Source organism: Sminthopsis crassicaudata, chromosome 6 (genome assembly GCF_048593235.1).
Source record: "Sminthopsis crassicaudata isolate SCR6 chromosome 6, ASM4859323v1, whole genome shotgun sequence".
In the NCBI taxonomy this organism is placed as follows: Eukaryota; Metazoa; Chordata; class Mammalia; order Dasyuromorphia; family Dasyuridae; genus Sminthopsis; species Sminthopsis crassicaudata.
Genome location: NC_133622.1, coordinates 70,844,926 through 70,863,101, shown reverse-complemented (window position 1 = coordinate 70,863,101; position 18,176 = coordinate 70,844,926). Strand labels below are relative to the sequence as shown.

At 34.0% G+C, this 18,176-nt stretch overlaps 1 protein-coding gene across 2 annotated transcripts in view; it reads left to right on the top strand.

Moving 5' to 3' along the window:
* INPP4B (inositol polyphosphate-4-phosphatase type II B) overlaps positions 1–18,176 on the top strand; it is a 910,680-nt gene that overhangs the window by 158,479 nt on the left and 734,025 nt on the right. For both annotated transcript variants that reach the window (XM_074275067.1, XM_074275068.1), the window contains exon 2: positions 12,082–12,144. The gene's annotated coding sequence lies outside the window, so the exon portion shown is untranslated. The remainder of the gene's footprint in view (positions 1–12,081; positions 12,145–18,176) is intronic.

Here is an 18,176-nt window from a genome sequence, read left to right as displayed (position 1 = left end):
TAGTCGATGAGACCTCTGACCTAGATGAAGATACTTCTTAGTGAATGTCAGAAGATGGGGGAAAAACACAAAAGAAGCCTAAAAGGAAATGAAGTTTGTTAATTATAGGTGAGTAATTTCAAAGGGTACAATATAAATGATGGATAGATATGAAACACGTGTTGGTTGGGCTAGGGTTGAGGAAGAGAGAGAAATTAAGGAAGGGATAGCAGTGGTGGGGATGGCATTGCTGTTCTTTGGCAGTAAGGGTCTCAGTATCACTGGGTATGGGGGAAATAAGAGCAGAGGGGAATAAGCTGACTATTGGGAAATGAGGCAAGGCAGAGTATTAGGAGAGAAGAGGAATTCTATTGATAAAGTCAGGTCACTGGAAAATAGTCACCGAGAAACCCTCATCCTGTAGGTTGGCAATCATTGATTTTGCTGTATTCCAACGGTATTTGGATGTCTAGCTTCAAAGTAAATGCTAGCAAAGGCTGATAGTACAGGAAGGAATTTGATTGTCATTCATGGTATCTTTGTGAGTAAGACGGAAAAATGTGTACTGGATGATAATATGGTTAAGTGAATTGACAAATGGTTAAACAGCCATACCTTATATGTTGAACAGTGGTTCAATGTCAACCTAAAAAGGATGAGGGTTTTAGTGACATGTCTCAGAGTTCTGTGCTCAATGATGTCTTGTTAATCATTTTTATCAACTCCTTGGGTGAAGACAGCAGTCATGCTTATTGAATTTCAACATGACATAAAGCTAGGAAGGCCAGTTTATGTCAGATGGCAGAACTGAGATTCAGAATGTTTTAGATTGGAACTTTGGCATGAAATTATTAAGATGAAATATGTTAATAAATGTACTTTCATATATGCATATATGTATATATTTGATAGAAGAGCACAGGTTTGAATGAACAAATGAATTTAAAAAGCACGTATTTATTATCTGACAAGCACAGTACTTGATATTGGAGTTAAAAGTATAAAAGAGAATCAATTACTGCTCTCACAGAACTTGCCTTTTTATAGGAGGAGAAAATATATATAGGAGAATGATAACCAGGGAGAAGAGTTTTGATCCATGGAGTCATAGGGATATTAAGTGGTACCACATAAGGACAGTTTATTGTTATTCTTTTTCTATAAGCAGTCATAATTCTCTCTCAGGGACGTTATAAGAGTTCTTATGTAGGTGTTTGATTGGACTAGATTATTTCTAAAATCTTTTCCAATTTCAAGACTCTATAATTTCATAGCTATATATTATAGGAAATATATTACTAGACAGATCATAGTCACAAGTCTTTGAGTCTTTTGCTCATCAGACACTGGGAAAGGAATTTGATTATTCCCCTAAATAGTATCACATGGTAGCTTTTAATGGAATTGCAGGTTTGATATTTAGGATAAAGTAAAAAGCTTCTTAGGAGTATGCTTTCCATATTCAATTCAGTGTGAGAAAGTGACATAATGGGAAATGGTATTTTTCTTTTCTTTCTAAAAAGTAGCATGGTCTCAGTACCAAGAAGGCAACTTTTTATTTTATAGGCTTTGGATATGTGTCTTATCTATCCTCAGTAGTCTGTAAATTTGTTAAGGGTAAGAGCTTCTTTATTTTTGTTTTTTTCCCCCTCAAAAACAAGTCACATTGACTTGTCCGTAGTAGAAATTTAATATGTGTTCATTGAATAAATGAAATTTTAAAATGAATGAAGAAGATTCAAAAGGAACAAATTATTTTTTTCTGTCTTTCCAATTGGAATCAGAGAGCAAATATCGAATAAAAAAGGAAGAATCTTAATTTGCTAACCACTTACTTGCACAGGTAAAGGCAGCTTTAACTTTTTTTCTTATTAAATGTTTTGTTTTTTCCCCTAATTACATGTAAAAACAATTTTAGCATTCATTTAAAAAAATTTGAGTTTCAAATTTTCTTCCTCCCTTCCTTTCCATTCTATTGAGAAAGCAAGACATTTGATATAGGTTATACATGTGTAGTCATTTCCTTATTTATCATGTGAAAAAGACAAACAATGCCTAGAAAAATAAAGTTAAGGAAAGTATACTTTGATTTGCATTCAGATGCCATCAGTTCTTTCTTTGGATATAAAGAGCAATTTTCATCATAACTCCTTTGAAATTGTCTTGAATTTTTGTATTGCTGAGAAAAATAAAGCTATTCATAGATGATCATTATATAATATTGCTATCACTATGTATACTCTTCTAGTTCTAGTCATTTCATTTTGCATCAGTTTATGTAAGTCTTCCCAGGTTTTTCTGAGAGCACTCCTGCCTGTTAATTCTTTTTTTTTTAATTAATAATTTTTTATTATATATATATTTTTTATAATATTATCCCTTGTATTCATTTTTCCAAATTATCCCCCCCTCCCTCTATTCCCTCCCCCCGATGACAGGCAATCCCATACATTTTACATGTGTTACAATATAGTCTAGATACAATATATGTGTGTAAATATCATTTTCTTGTTGCACAACAAACTTTAGATTCCGAAGGTACATGTAACCTGGGCAGACAGATATTAGTGCTAACAATTTACATTCACTTCCCAGTGTTCCTTCTCTGGGTGTAGCTACCTCTGTCCATCATTGATCAACTGGAAGTGAGTTGGTTTTTCTTTATGTTGAAGATTTCCACTTCCATCAGAATCCATCCTCATACAGTATTGTTGTTGAAGTGTACAGTGATCTTCTGGTTCTGCTCATTTCACTCAGCATCAGTTGATTTAAGTCTCTCCAGGCCTCTCTGTATTCCCCCTGCTGGTCATTTCTTACAGAGCAATAATATTCCATAACCTTCATATACCACAATTTACCCAACCATTCTCCAATTGATGGACATCCATTCATCTTCCAGTTTCTAGCTACTACAAAAAGAGCTGCCACAAACATTTTCTGCCAGTTAATTCTTATGGTAAAATAGTATTCCATCATAATCCTACACCATAACTTATATAGCTATTCTCTAATTGACAGGTACCCCCTCAATATCCAATTTGCCACCACTAAAAGAGCTACTATGAGTATTTTTTTTTTTTTTTTTTTTACATAAAGGTCATTTTTTTTTTTTTTTAAACTTTCTTGGGATATAGACCTGCTAGTGGTATTGTTAGGTCAAAGAATTCTGTATCCTTTTCTTCATAATTCCAGATTGCTCTACAGAATGTCAAATCAGTTCATAACTCCACTAATAATGTATTGATATTATAATTTTGCCATGTCCCCTCCAACATTTGTCATTTTACTTTTCTGTCACATTAGCCAATCTGATGGCTAATCTAAACTGATAGCTCAGTTGTTTTGATCTGCATTTTTAATTAGGGATTTAGAGCATTTTTTCATATGATTAAATAGCTTTGATTACTTTGTCTGAAAACTGCCTGTTCATATCATTTGGCCATTTATCAATTGGGGGATGATTTATTTTTATAAATTTGACTCAGTTCTCTACATATTTGAGAAACAAGATGTTTTTATTAGAAAAAACTTATATATATATATGTATATATATTTCCTCAATTATGATTAACTATTTCCTTCCTATTTCCTCCCTATTTATCTCTGACTCCGGCCTCCCTCAGCCTCTTCTTCCTTTTGATGTCTGGAGTTGGTAGCTTCTATTTGTCCAATTCTAATTTTAAGGAATTATTTTCTTCACTTAATTTTTGTATCTTTTTACCATTTGGCAAATTCTACTTTAAAAAAATAGAATTAGCTAAATGGGAAAAAATCCATTGCAGAAAACGGCTCTTTTAAAAGTTATTTTCTTCAGTAGTTTTTTTTTTTTTGTCTCCTTTTTATTTTTTTGTAACACTTTCATTCCACTTATGTTTTACTCTATCTTATTTGACTTTTTAAATCCTTTTTGATTTCTTTCTGGAAAATTTTATTGGGATTGAAATCAATTCACATTTTTCTTTGAGATTTTGGCTATAATAGTTTTGACATTTTTTTCTTTTGAGTTTGTGTTTTGAGCTTCAATGTCACCATAATTACTTTCTATGATCAGATTTTTTGTTGTTGTGTGCTCATTTTCCCCAGTTTATTTTTTTGACTTTTAATTATATTTGAAAGCTGTGCTCTGCTCTCAAAATAGAAGGGGCATTGTCCCAAAGGACCTATAAGGTTTCGATTCTTCCTGGGTGGTGTTCTCTAAGGAGAGATTGTTTACTTTTCTCCTGTCCAGTGTTCTGGTCTGCCAGGGACCACAATATATATTAAACATGGTAGAAATTTATTCAACTCCATTCTTTTTTGTGTTTTGCCACTCCAAAACTGATTATATTGTTCAAAATTGCCTTGAGGGAAATTTGGGAGACCTGAGGCAAGTCCCTCTCATTTCTCTACCATTTCCATACTGCCCTGGCCCTTTCCTCCTCCCCCTATACCTTCCAGCTTTAGAAATTACAACAAAAAACCTGAAACAATTTAAAGACAGAAGTTTCAAAACTTATGGATAACATGTAATTGGACAGAGCACATTCATTAATCTTTGAGACCATTAGTTGACATTCTTAGTTGACATATTAGAAATAATATTTTTATTAAATCACTTTAAGCTTTCATTAAAAACAGTTTAAAATTCTCTCTCTTAGCAATTTGAAATTATGTCCAAAAAGTTATCAAACTTTTACTTTATACTTGTGCTCTCTTAAGTGCCTAATGGTCACTATTGGAATCACAGGACTAATTCTTAGAAGACATGACCTTTCCCCCAACTTCATAACCCAGTGGAGGAAGAGAGAGAATTTAAAACTATTTTTAATACTTTTAAAATTTTACTTTAATTTTTTATTTATTTTAGTTTAATTTTCAGCTTCAGAAATTTCAAAATTTTTCCTTTGTTGTCATTGTAGTTATTATATACTAATATCGTAAGAATCTATAATGTCACTAACATGAGTATTGTTCAATGGCTAGTCTTTGGTAGCTTGATACTACTATAATTGGGCTGGTGGTGCAGTAGATAGAGTGGCAAGCTGAAGTCAGAAAGACCATCTTTCTTATTCCAATCTGATTTTGGATATTTACTAGCTATGTGACTTTGGGAAAATCATTTAGTTCTATTTGCCTCAGTTTTCTTATCTATAAAATGAACTGGAGGAGGAAATGGTATTCCACTCTAGTAATTTTTAAAAACGAAAATCCCAACTGAACAACAAAAATACATGAGTCTGCCAGTTGTCATGTCTGAAAGCTCCATCCCTCAGCAGACAACCATTTTCTAATTGAGCCAGGTTATTCCTTAGACATGAAGTCCATTGCTGGGTCCACACTTGAAGTAATGACTGACTACAACTTGTGTTCCTAGCTATAAAACCTCTAAGAATCCAGGGCCACTTACTTAACAAGAAGAAATGTCAGAAGCAACTGAGCATTAGAGAGATTAATGGACCTGCCCAAGATCGCTCAGTTACTAAGTATCAGTGACTATATTAGTCAGTAGGGTAAATGCTCTTGAGGAAACCACAGTTACTACAGAATATCAATGTAGTATTACTCACTTCAGAATATCAATGTGCTATAATAAAGTATACCAGATTTGGAGGCAGAAGGGACTTGAGTTTTAGTCATGGCTCTGTTTCTCTCTGAGTCTGTGACACTTAAAAAAAAGCTTTCTTTATTTATTGATGCCATCTGTTTTCTTCCCTCCTCCCACCTTTAAGAGATCCATGCCATATTACAAATAGTATTTTTATTAAGTCACTTTAAGCTTTCATTAAAAATAGTTTAAAATTTTCTCTCTTAGCAATTTGGAATTATGACCAAAAAGTTATCAAACTGTGCATACCTTTTGATCCAGCAGTGCTACTACTGGGTTTATATCCCAAAGAAATACTAAAGAAGGTAAAGGGACCTAAAATATTTGTGGCAGCCCTTTTTGTAGTGGCTAGAAACTGGAAAATGAATGGATTCCCATCAATTGGAGAATGGCTGAATAAACTGTGGTATATGAATGTTATGGAATATTATTGCTCTGTAAGAAATGACCAACAGGATGATTTCAGAAAGGCTTGGAGAGACTTACATGAACTGATGCTGAGTGAAATGAGCAGAACCAGAAAATCATTATACACTTCAACAATAATACTCTATGAAGATATATTCTGATGGAAATGGATATCTTCAACAAAGAGAAGAGCTAATCCAATTCCAATTGATCAATGATGGACAGAATCAGCTACATCCAGAGAAGAAACACTGGGAAATGAGTGTAAACTGTTTGCATTTTTGTATTTCTTCCCAGGTTATTTTTACCTTCTGAATCCAATTCTTCCTGTGCAACAAGAAATTCGGTTCTGCACACATATATTGTACCTAGAATATACTATAACATATTTAAAATGTATGGGACTGCCTGCCGTCTAGGGGAGGGGATGGAGGGAAGGAGGGGAAAATTCAGAACAGAAGTGAGTGCAAGGGATAATGTTATAAAAAATTACCCATGCATATGTACTGTCAAAAAAGTTATAATTATAAAATTAATAAAGTATTAAAAATTATTTCTCTTTCCACTGGGCTATGATGCTGGGAGAAAGGTCATTTCTTCTAAGAATTAGTCCTGTGATTTTAGTAGCTACTACCAGGCACTTAGGAGAGCACGAGTATGAAGGTTGGTCTTTCTCTCCCAAGAACTGTCAACCAATGGTCTCAAAAATTAATGAATGTGCTTTGTCCAGGTGCATGTCATCCATAAAATGTAGAGACATCTTAATATCTTCTGGCACTCATAAGTCTGCTCTCATTGGTTATAGTTGAATTCAGTGTCCTTGACAGAATATCCTGACACCACCGTGTCTCTTAATGACTTAATGACTGACTAGATGTGATTTCAATTTCTGTGACAACTGGTTTATTTATAACACTGCCTTTTCAAGGGGTGATTCACATCGTACATGTCCTAGAAATTTTGGGTTCAGATAGATACTATGTTGAGGGAGACAATGAAGAGCCTTTCATGTTCTCAAAGTGTGGTGAGCCCAGTCAGTAGGTTTTAGATTATGCATTACTTCTGTTTATTAAGTATATTTATTTTTCCATTCTATGCTAATCACAAATTATTCAGATCTGCTTCTATGGATAACCAGTTAATTATGACAAGATCATTGGATTAGTGTTCACTGGGTGGTGTGTGAGACCTAGTTTTTGTTTGAGTCAAATCCACAATTATATACCTCCCTGTGGAGAGTGGAGGAGAATAGGGGTTAGGTTCATGACTCCATCAAAGCAACAGAGAGTTCAATACCTACTGAAAATTTATATCCCCCAGAGCACATGGACAAAGTGCCATATACCTGAGCCTTTCTATTTGAACAGCATTAAGGTCATGGCTGCTGGTATTAGCAAAATAATGACTTGAATTAGATGGTTTCTGACATCCTTTCCAACTCTGAAAGTCTGTGATATTTTTAAGGAGAGGCAGCATAGAACTTGAGGCATTCATACCATATTTGGTACTCTAATTGCAGAATGTAGAGAATAAATATATCGAACCTCTATGGAGACATTTTCCCCAAAGAATCACAATTAAAATCAATTCTTTTTGACTCGACCTAAGATTCCATCAATACAGAAAATTTCCTTTATTAATGCAGTTTAGCACCTTTTCTGCAATTTATCCCCTTAAAGCATTGCCTGGGAGCACAACTATTCCATGTTAAATTTGGGACTTGAATCTAGTTTCTGGTTTCAAGGTAAACTTTTTCCACTCTACCTTTCTCGGAATATGATAGAAATGAAACGTTCTATCAATATATCATAGGTCAGTTTATTTTGATGATCTTTGCTGAGAAGGGATATTACTGCAGGAAAAAAATAGCTTTAATTTTCTGTGAGAAATGCTCATGGGCCAACCTGCATCTGTTACTGAGACAGCTGGAATGAAGCCTTTGGCTACTCCTTAATCTATATACTACATGCACAAACGAGTTCTAAGTGTTCTTTCTTCTTCCTGTCCTTTGTTTCTTGGTCCTTGGACCTCTAGGATTCTAGACATCTTGATCTGTGAAATACATTGATTTGTGTTGCTATGAATACTAGTCATTAGTCAGTCTTTTATGGAAACAGGGGAATCCACCCCTTGAGAATTAGATTCTGGGCATCCAGACAGTTCTACTTAAAAATTATTCACAAGAAACCAAGATATCAACTTTTGGCAGACTTGATACAAAATTAATGAAAATTGTTTTCCCTCAGAAAATCAATACCATTTCTCCTTGCTTGCACTCTGTTGTCTCTTTTCTTTTCCCTATGTGACTTATCTCCTTCCCTTTAAATGTTCTTCACTCCTATGACACCAGAGCATTGTCTTGTATCAGTCTTCTTATAGATCAACATTTACTCTGCTGAATTCTTTTTTTTATGTTTTTGGTTTGGATCTTTGATTTCATCAGTGTGGAGATTTTGCAGTGTGGATTTTCCATTAAGTTAAAGCAGAGATAACTAATCTAGGTATTTGTACTCCTGGGGGTATGAGAAGTTTGTTAGGTGTGGGAAGCATTTGGTAAACAAATATATTATTATCCTGTTGAGATAAAAGAATCTCTTATATTTATTTTTATGAGTGTATATATGGTAAATGGTTGAATTTGTTCCTTTCCTATTAAATATCAAAGATGGGGAATTTTTCTGAAGTGAGTGTAGGGACTGAAAATGATTAGAAACTGTCTTTGAAAGCATTTTGCTCCTGATCTCAAAGGATTCCTATTGCCTGACACAATGAATGATTCTCATGATTTACCTGCGTAAAATTTATTGAAGATACATTGGAGATAAAATTGTCAACTTGTGGATGGTCCCAAATCATTTTAACTACTGCAATGTCCCAAATGCTAAGGATGACCTGGATTGTGCCTGGAATTTGATTGTGAATAGTGCATCCACATTTGTTTCTTTTTATACCTTTTTTTTCTTCCTTGAAATCACTTGTGCTTGTGCCATTAGAAATTCATCCTTGGGAACATGGATCAACTTCCCTTGTATTTTTGTGTCTTATAAAACTATTTATCCTTTATTTGAAATTAGCTGCCTCCAAATCTAGGATATACATGAGTCAATTCCTTCCTTCTCTAAAGTAAATTCCAAGATAGATTTGTCTTTTAAATTTTTTTTCCCCCTGAATTCTACTTTGACAACCAATTTCTTCTAGTTGGCCAGAATCAAATCTAGCATAGCAATTTATCCTATTGCTTCTTCTCCCTTTTGAAGAACAAAATTATCTTTAATTCAACCCAAACAATTCTTAGCTATTTGGTTTTTTAGCCAATCTAACAGCAGATGTCTAGATAGTTGAAATCCATGTCAGGTCTGTGATCTCTCTTCTGAACTCATTATCTATTTCCTTTTTCTTATTGAGTGGTCAATAATATGCCTCTATAAAATTATTTTGGTTTCTTCATCAATTGAATCAAAGCCAAATATTCTCTGTTTTCCCCTTTTTATTATTTTGGTTTCTTCATCATTGAATCAAAGCCAAATATTCTGTTTTCCCCTTTTTATCAGGGATTCTTAACATGAGTTTCCTGAACTTAAAAATATTTTTTAACCATATATCACTATAAATATTTTTCTTTGAAAAACTACATTTTATCTTATGCATTTAAAACATAATTTTGAAATCATAAGCTTTACTATGCTGTCAAAGGGGTGCCAGACACAAAAAAGGGTCTTGAATATCCTATATTAATAAATGTTCATAATATAAAGCTGTCATAATTTTTCAAGCTTTTCTTGTTCCTTTTGGACAAAGATTACACTTTAATAAGCTAATTAAATTTTTGAGTTCCTTTTCAACAAGTTGCAATGACAAGTGTAAGGTAAGTTTTACCTCAATGTAATGGAGAGGCAGTGTGTTATATTAACTCTGAAGTCTAAGAAGTGGATTCCTTAATTGCCAGTTTTTTAAATTGGGTTACCTCCAGAAGCAGTTGATTTCCTTTCTTTGGAGAACTTTAAATACAGATTAGATGACCACTTGCTTGTTATAGTAGGACAGGGCTTCTTAAATTTTTTCTATTTGTGACCTTTCTACCCCTACAAATTTTTATAAGAGGTAGACAGGGAGGAGAAAGAAGAAAGGGAATGAGTGAAAATGAGTTTTTGAAGAGATCCAGAAAGACCTCTTATTGGAAATGGGAATAGAGAGCTTCTCTGTTGAGAGAAATGAAGAAGTCTTAATATTCCAGGCATGAAGAACCACTTCAACAGAGGTGAGGTCAGAGGTAGAATGCTTATAATGAAGAAAAAAGGAGTTTCAAGATGAGAAAATATGTCATTGTATCTTATGACTTCCAGCATCAAGCATAGCACTTGCACATAGTAGGTATTGACTTGTTGAACTGATTTTGATTGGACAAGTTCATATTTTGGTGGGTAGTATAGCTTATCTATCTACTTACATCTTGAATTCGAACTCTGCCCTACTCTCTGTTCTATCATTTAGAGCAAAGATACTTAAACTGTGGTTTGCAATCCCATATAGGATCTTGTAATTGAATGTGGGGGTTGTGAAATTATGATTTATTATCAGTAAATGTTTGATTTGTATACCTATTTTATAATACCTTTACACCCAAGATTGCATACACATTTCATTGAGGAAAAGGGGTTGCTAGTGGAAAAAGGTTTAAAAAACCCTGACCTAGAGAAGTAAGGACTTCCCTGAATTTTTGTTTGCTTTTCCAACCTCTAGAAGCACTAATCATAAGTTGTTTAGTTGAGTTATGATAACTAATTCATTTGGGTAAATAATTTGGGACATTATCTCATAGGATTGGTCAGGGTTGTCTTGAAGAAATTGTGCCATTTTCTCGTGGTACACTTAACTGGTTTGTCTTTGCATACAATCGGTATCCTAGTTTGGGAAATTTGTTTCTGTGATTGCTGAGTTATGGATCCACCGATGGTAAATTAATTAGCACTGTTTTTAATTGGAGGTGATGTGATGAATAGAATGTTAAATTTGGAGTAAAGAAGGAATGTTCAAAGCACACTTCTGATCACATGATCCTGCATTTGGAAAGCTTCTAGTGTTTCTTGATCTATATATATAATACTAACTTTTTGTTTTACATTGTTTTTTATTAAATTTCAAAAGGTCCTTCTGTGCCTTTCTCTTGCATAGTCCAGAGAAGTTAGTGATATATAATTAAAATCATTGTTCTAAAGTTATTTTATATCTATTGTGCAAATATCTCATTCATTTATTAATGTACATGTTCATTTCCCCTTAAGGATATAAGCTCCTTGAGGGCAGGGATTGGTTTTGCTTTTTCTTTATATGCCCAAAGTTTAGCAAAATATCTTACACAAAGAAAAGTGCTTAACAAATTCTTATGCTTTGACAGATTGACTAGTATTATCATTGTGGTCTTTAGATGAAGAAACACATTAACAACTGCTGTGGACTTTTTCTTAGGATTGTCATTTGTAGAAGAAGGACTATAAACCCATCTATTTTTAAATACATTTTCCATAATTTTGACTTCCATAAAACTGTTCTTCTTTTCAAAGTTGGCAAAAGTGTTCAAATAACATATCCTAAGGAAAGCAAATTCTTGACAGACAAAATAGCAACCCTCTCCCCCAAAGTTGTAGGAATATTTTAATATTCATGCTCATTAGGGGGTAAACATCTTTAGATAACTGCAAATTTATCTGCAGTTTAGCCTGTTCTAATCCAAGTAAATGTTCAGTCCCAACAAGGCTTAATTCTTCTCTTCAGAAATCCTGGCAGCTAATGCTTGTGAGCTTGCCAGTTTTTGACTCCCATTTGGGAAAGGATTGAATCCAAAACAACAAGGTTGATCCCATGCTGCAGAGGCTCCTCTCTCAGCTGCAGGGGAGCAGGAGCCTTCTGGGAAGTGAGCTGACATTTAACCTCAACTTGTTCTCAGGCAGATGCTGAATGAATCTTATTTATTTATTTATTTTTTTTGGTCAATGGTTTTCTGCTCTGACCTTTTTGGCTAATAAATCTTCTTTAAGAAGCATTTAAAGTGTAAAGATAAAAGGTGGCTTTTTTTTTTTTTTTAATTAATTTCTTCCCTTCCTTTCCTACAGAGCCAAAAGAGATGGTGTCGCCTGACAGGAAACCTGCTTCTTCTTATGAAAAATCAGACCAAGGTAATAATGCTTCCTTTGGCTCAACAGCTTTGAATGCTCCCAAATGTTGATGTTCCTTAAGATGTTTGGCTTTTTTGATGCTTGATGTTTTAGTTTTTGACGCTGAGTGCCGACCTCTCCCCTATTCCTCTGCACACATACATTTTTTAAGAAGGAATGGTTTGTCTTTTACAATGCCCATGGAGTGCATCATAAATGATATTACATTTAATGCAAAACCAGCTCACTTTCTGATATCTTTTCCCCCATTGTAGCTCAATATCTAGTCAGGGTCTTGATTAGGGGATTATGATCTCTTGTTGCTGTGAATCACATTTCTGTTTCATAAACAGGAAGAGAATTTGATCCTGGCCTATGCCAAGTGATGGAATTTTTCTTGCATTTAAGCATCAGTCAGATAGTACAAAATTGTTTTTTGAACATGCAGTATTGTTGGCATGAATTTCTACAAATCTGTGCTGAAACTTAAGATGATAGAAACTAACTCACATATATATTTTGGAGTGAATTATATCGTCCAGTTGTTGAGTAACACGGATGATTATGCTTGACAGATTGCATATTTGGTTTGCAACATTTTCAAATTGTTATGGGGTTTATTTGCATATGTTGTCATAACCAATATGACAACATATGCAAATGAGATAATATGCAAATATGCAGCATAAGCCCATAAACAAAAGTATGTGCGTAAATGTGGACATCCTAGGATTGTGTGGATATATTAAGTGCCAGGCCATTGTATTTAAGTGGACATCTGCTGGCAAAGTTCTTACTGGTTCATTTGTACTCCTAAGGGAACTACCCTCTTTTTTTTTTTTTCCTTTGAGAATATACTTGACTGTATGTGGCTGGGCTTGAAGTCAAGGAGAACTTAGTTCCAATGCTGCCTCTGATATTAGCTGTACGTGTGATCCTCACTATGCATCACTTTACCCATTTATCTTATTTAAATCTAAGGGTATTGAGCAAATATTCTATTTAATAAATGAGAAAATTGAGGCTCTAAAAGCCTCAATTATTGTCTTACTGAAGATCATGTGCAAGATGATAGGATTTAGAGTTGTGAAGATCATAAAATCTGATCTAATGGAGGTGAGGAAATGGAGTCCAGGAGAAAAGTTACCAAATCCAAGCTCACAGAGTTGGAAACAGAAGCTCGGGTCCTCTAATTACAAATCTAGAATTCTTTTCAGTACATCTTGGTTGCCTCCTATATGTGTGTGTGTGTATAAAATATATATACACACATACATACTCTCATTCACATATGCACAGTCACAGATTAATTCCTTGACTGCCCATTCATTGGAATCAAGTTATATTATTCCAAGGAACCAAGAGGGCCTCAAGCAAAATTTATATCCAGTCGTGTATACCATTTTTCAAATAAAAATACAGTAATTGATAGGAGATTAGGGGAATAGTTTTTTAATACTTATTCATTATATTTGTTATATCCATTAAACATCATTGGGGAAAAAGAAAAAGTGAAAGGAATTGGGTTTTTTATCAAGCTAGAAAGAAGTAATTGCTCTAGATTACAAATCTATGTGGCATTAGACTGGAGTTGTGTGACTTATTAGAAATGAGTTTAGTTATATCACTTAAAGTATCTGGAACTCAGAGTCCCATCTGTCAAATGAGGGGATTAGATAAAATGATAGTTTAAGGTCTCTTTCTGCTCTATATTCCATATCTACAGCTCTTTGTTTCTGGCTCATAGATACTTTTTCTGTAGAACCAGTAGAGTCACTGTGAGCAAGTAGATTCTTCCACAAAGAGATTTTTAAATATTGTGACTGTTGCTAGAACCATGGGCAACTTTTATCTGAAAATATTTAATGAAGTTGGTGGGATTTAAGTGCAATTTACTCATTTGAGTAATTAATGAATTAATAGCCAAAGGTAAAACAAAGTATCTGGGGAGGGAATAAGGAACCTTTTTGAAACTTGCCTTTTTTCCCCTTATTGATGGCAGTGCCATTTGGGGAGTAGTGGTGGTAGTTATAGGAAACCTGGCAAGAGATTATTGTTTGAACTAGGAATTAGGTACCATCAAAGATAAGAGTCTCTAAAGGTTGTCTTTGTAATGATTTACTTTCCATTAAACTAAATATGTTGCTGGATATGAACAGTTATGTAGAAAAGAAAAATGATCAAATTTAAAGTATATTCTGTCAATAATCTGAGTGTTTCTTGAAATATTTATAAAAATGCAGCATAAATTGTATTATTATCCCATTTATCACAAGTCTATTGCATTATTAACAATTGGCAGGAAAAGCGCTGAAGTAAAATTGCAGATTGACTCAAATCAATAATTATAGAATTATGAGAGGCAGAAATAATGGAGAAATGTCATATTTTAAAAATATTCTTTTCCAACTTGTTTAGATTATCTATTTGCAGTTGTCAAAATGCTAAGTTTTAAATCTGTGGCATGTTTTCTATGTATTACATGCATGTTAGAGCAACATAGTTGTAATAAGATGGTACCTAATAGAGTTCTGTTAGAAGGCTAGAAGGCACTTTTTTCTGTATTCTCTTTGAAAATAGTTTATTATTAGTATTGCTATTATTGTTGTTCTTACTATCATTAGCACCAACAGCAGGAGTGTCAAGTAGCTATTATGTTTTTTTTTTTTTTTTTTTAATTCTGTTTTTACATGTTGTTTAAGATTTTAGGCAGCTGTATTTTAAAATTAGGTTCTTTTGGTTGGAACTTTACTAAGGAAAGGGCTTATGAAATGAAATATAAAGGTAAGGCCAGTTAACCTGATAACGTAGGGGAAAATGGATTCATTTAAATAATCATTTAAAAATGCTTCTTCATGTGCTAAGTGCTGGGGACACAAAGATAAAAAACTGAAAACAGTTTTACTCTGTTAAAAACATGGATTTTGCTAAAGGAAAAGGAGAGGTTTGGTAGGGAAAGTAAGTAAGGGTGGTGAGGAGTTGTGGAATTTTCAAGGTCAGTTGTATTTGCACTGGTAAAATTCACTTGGTAATTGCTCAGTTTTTCAGATTTTATTTGGGAGGTTTTTTGTTGTTGCTTGTATATAGACATAGACTTCGCTGTTGAGAAGTGTCTTCAATTGGGATAATCTCAATGTACTTCTTCAAGAACACCTCTCGGCTCAATTTAGCCCTGGTTAGCTGCTCTTATTGTACCATTTGGAAAGGGAATGCTGTATCTGATTTGTGGGCTGCACCAGTGAGCTCTGTTGACTAGTCCTTGGCAACCAATACTTTTTCATTTATAGTGTCAATATTACTTCTACATAATATTAAGACATGTCGAAATTAAAACATTCCTTAAAGATGCTTCTCACTGTAGCTTGCTGTTGAGAACTGAGATTGAATCAGAAAACAAATAAGAGCTATTTTGGAATGGAGTTGTGCTTAAAGAAATTAAGAGTATCTGTTCATTCTAGTTTTTTATGCTGGATATTAATAAAAATTCTCATCTTTCTTGGCCTCTTGTCTTGCCAATATTTTATCATTTTTTAAGTATTTGATTTAATTAATAGGCACCCTAATTATAGTTGACTTTTTTATGTGTAGAGACTATACTATAAACAGAAATTATTAGAACCTTGCTGTCTATAGTTGAATTAACTAGTGTTGAGGATTGTGACTTTTTTTTTTTTTTTTTTTTTTTTTAAAGAGAGACATAATTTCTGGGTAATTTTAATTATTTTATTAAAAAAGTCAGCATTTGCAGAAATTAGATATGGATCCACACTTAACACCATATACCAAGATAAGATCAAAATGGGTCCATGATTTAGGCATAAAGAGTGAGATAATAAATAGATTAGAGGAACAGAGGATAGTCTACCTCTCAGACCTGTGGAGGAGGAAGGAATTTATGACCAAAGGAGAAGTAGAGATCATTATTGATCACAAAATAGAAGATTTTGATTACATCAAACTAAAAAGTTTCTGTACAAACAATACTAATGCAAACAAGATTAGAAGGGAAGCAACAAATTGGGAAAATATTTTTAAAAGCAAAGGTTCTGACAAAGGTCTCATTTCCAAAATATATAGAGAACTGACCCTAATTTATAAGAAACCGAACCATTCTCCAATTGATAAATGGTCAAAGGATATGAACAGACAATTCTCAGATGAAGAAATTGAAACTATTTCCACTCATATGAAAGAGTGTTCCAAATCACTACTGATCAGAGAAATGCAAATTAAGACAACTCTGAGATACCACTACACACCTGTCAGATTGGCTAAGATGACAGGAACAAATAATGATGAATGTTGGAGGGGATGTGGGAAAACTGGGACACTAATACATTGCTGGTGGAGTTGTGAAAGAATCCAGCCATTCTGGAGAGCAATCTGGAACTATGCCCAAAAAGTTATCAAACTGTGTATACCCTTTGACCCAGCATTGCTACTACTGGGCTTATATCCCAAAGAAATACTAAAGAGTGGAAAGGGACCTGTATGTGCCAAAATGTTTGTGGCAGCTCTTTTTGTTGTAGCTAGAAACTGGAAGATGAATGGATGTCCATCAGTTGGAGAATGGTTGGGTAAATTATGGTATATGAAGGTTATGGAATATTATTGCTCTGTAAGAAATGACCAGCAGGAGGAATACAGAGAGGCTTGGAGAGACTTAAATCAACTGATGCTAGGTGAAATGAGCAGAACCAGAAGATCACTATACACTTCAACAACAATACTGTATGAGGATGTATTCTGATGGAAGTGGAAATCTTCAACATAAAGAAGATCCAACTCACTTCCAGTTGATCAATGATGGACAGAAATATCTACACCCAGAGAAGGAACACTGGGAAGTGAATGTAAATTGTTAGCACGACTGTCTATCTACCCAGGTTACTTATACCTTTGGAATCTAATGCTTATTGTGCAACAAGAAAATGGTATTTACACACATGTATTGTATCTAGGTTATATTGTAACACATGTAAAATGTATGGGATTTCCTGTCATCGGGGGGAGGGAGTAGAAGGAAGGGGGGATAATTTGGAAAAATGAATACAAGGGATAATATTATAAAAATATATATATAATAAAAAAATGAGACTAGAGAAAAAAAAAGTCAGCATTTTAATAAAAGGATGTTCATTTAGTTGTCTCTGTCTGTCTTATACACATTCACAAACTCATTCACTCACTTCCCAAAAACAGTTGTCAATGGTTTTACAGCTTATGTGCTCATTGGAAGAGGGGTGTTCCTGAGAATGGCATTCAACTCTGACTAGATAACAATTAATGAAAGAATGAGAGGCTGGACCTGGACTTTGATTATGTCATTTACTTAAGTTACCCCTAGCCTATGATAATTTATTTAAAGAATTTATCTCCACCCAAACTTGAGTAGAGTACAAGTGGCTTCCCTACCTGGTGGGATCTGAATAAACAGTTTAGTCCAATCTCATTGTCAGTAATGTCCTTCAAGAGATTGAATTTTTTAAGATCAGGACTTAAGAAAAATGGGACAACTCTGGATTTTCACAAATCATTGATTATTAATGATCATTTCTTTCAGGTTAAATATGTATCTACATAGCAAATGTAACAGTCTGGATCCTGTAAATAGAAACCTGGAAGTCAGTGGGAGTCTTGACACTGACAGTCCATTGACAGGAGTCTGGAAATTTTGACTATCAATGACCCAAACTTCTTTACTGGTAAAAGCCTGGAGCCATATCTGGAAGTATTTGTTACTTTTAGATCTCTCCTCTTAATCACATCCTTTCCTTTCTCCTTTGTATATATTGTCTCGTTCATCCTCCTTCACATAAATTCATCCTTTAATATAGTTTAATTTGATTGATAAATGGAGAACCATGAAATATGCAGTGTTCTGTTGAATTCTCTCCTCCAGTCCAATTGCTCTACTTTCAGCTAGGTAGAAGGTTGAAAGTGGTCATAATATCTGAGGTCTCATGAAGGATTTGAGATCTGAGTCGGGATTTAAAGGACAAGAAGGATTTGAACAGAAAAACATTGATTCTGTGAACAGCCCAGCAATAACT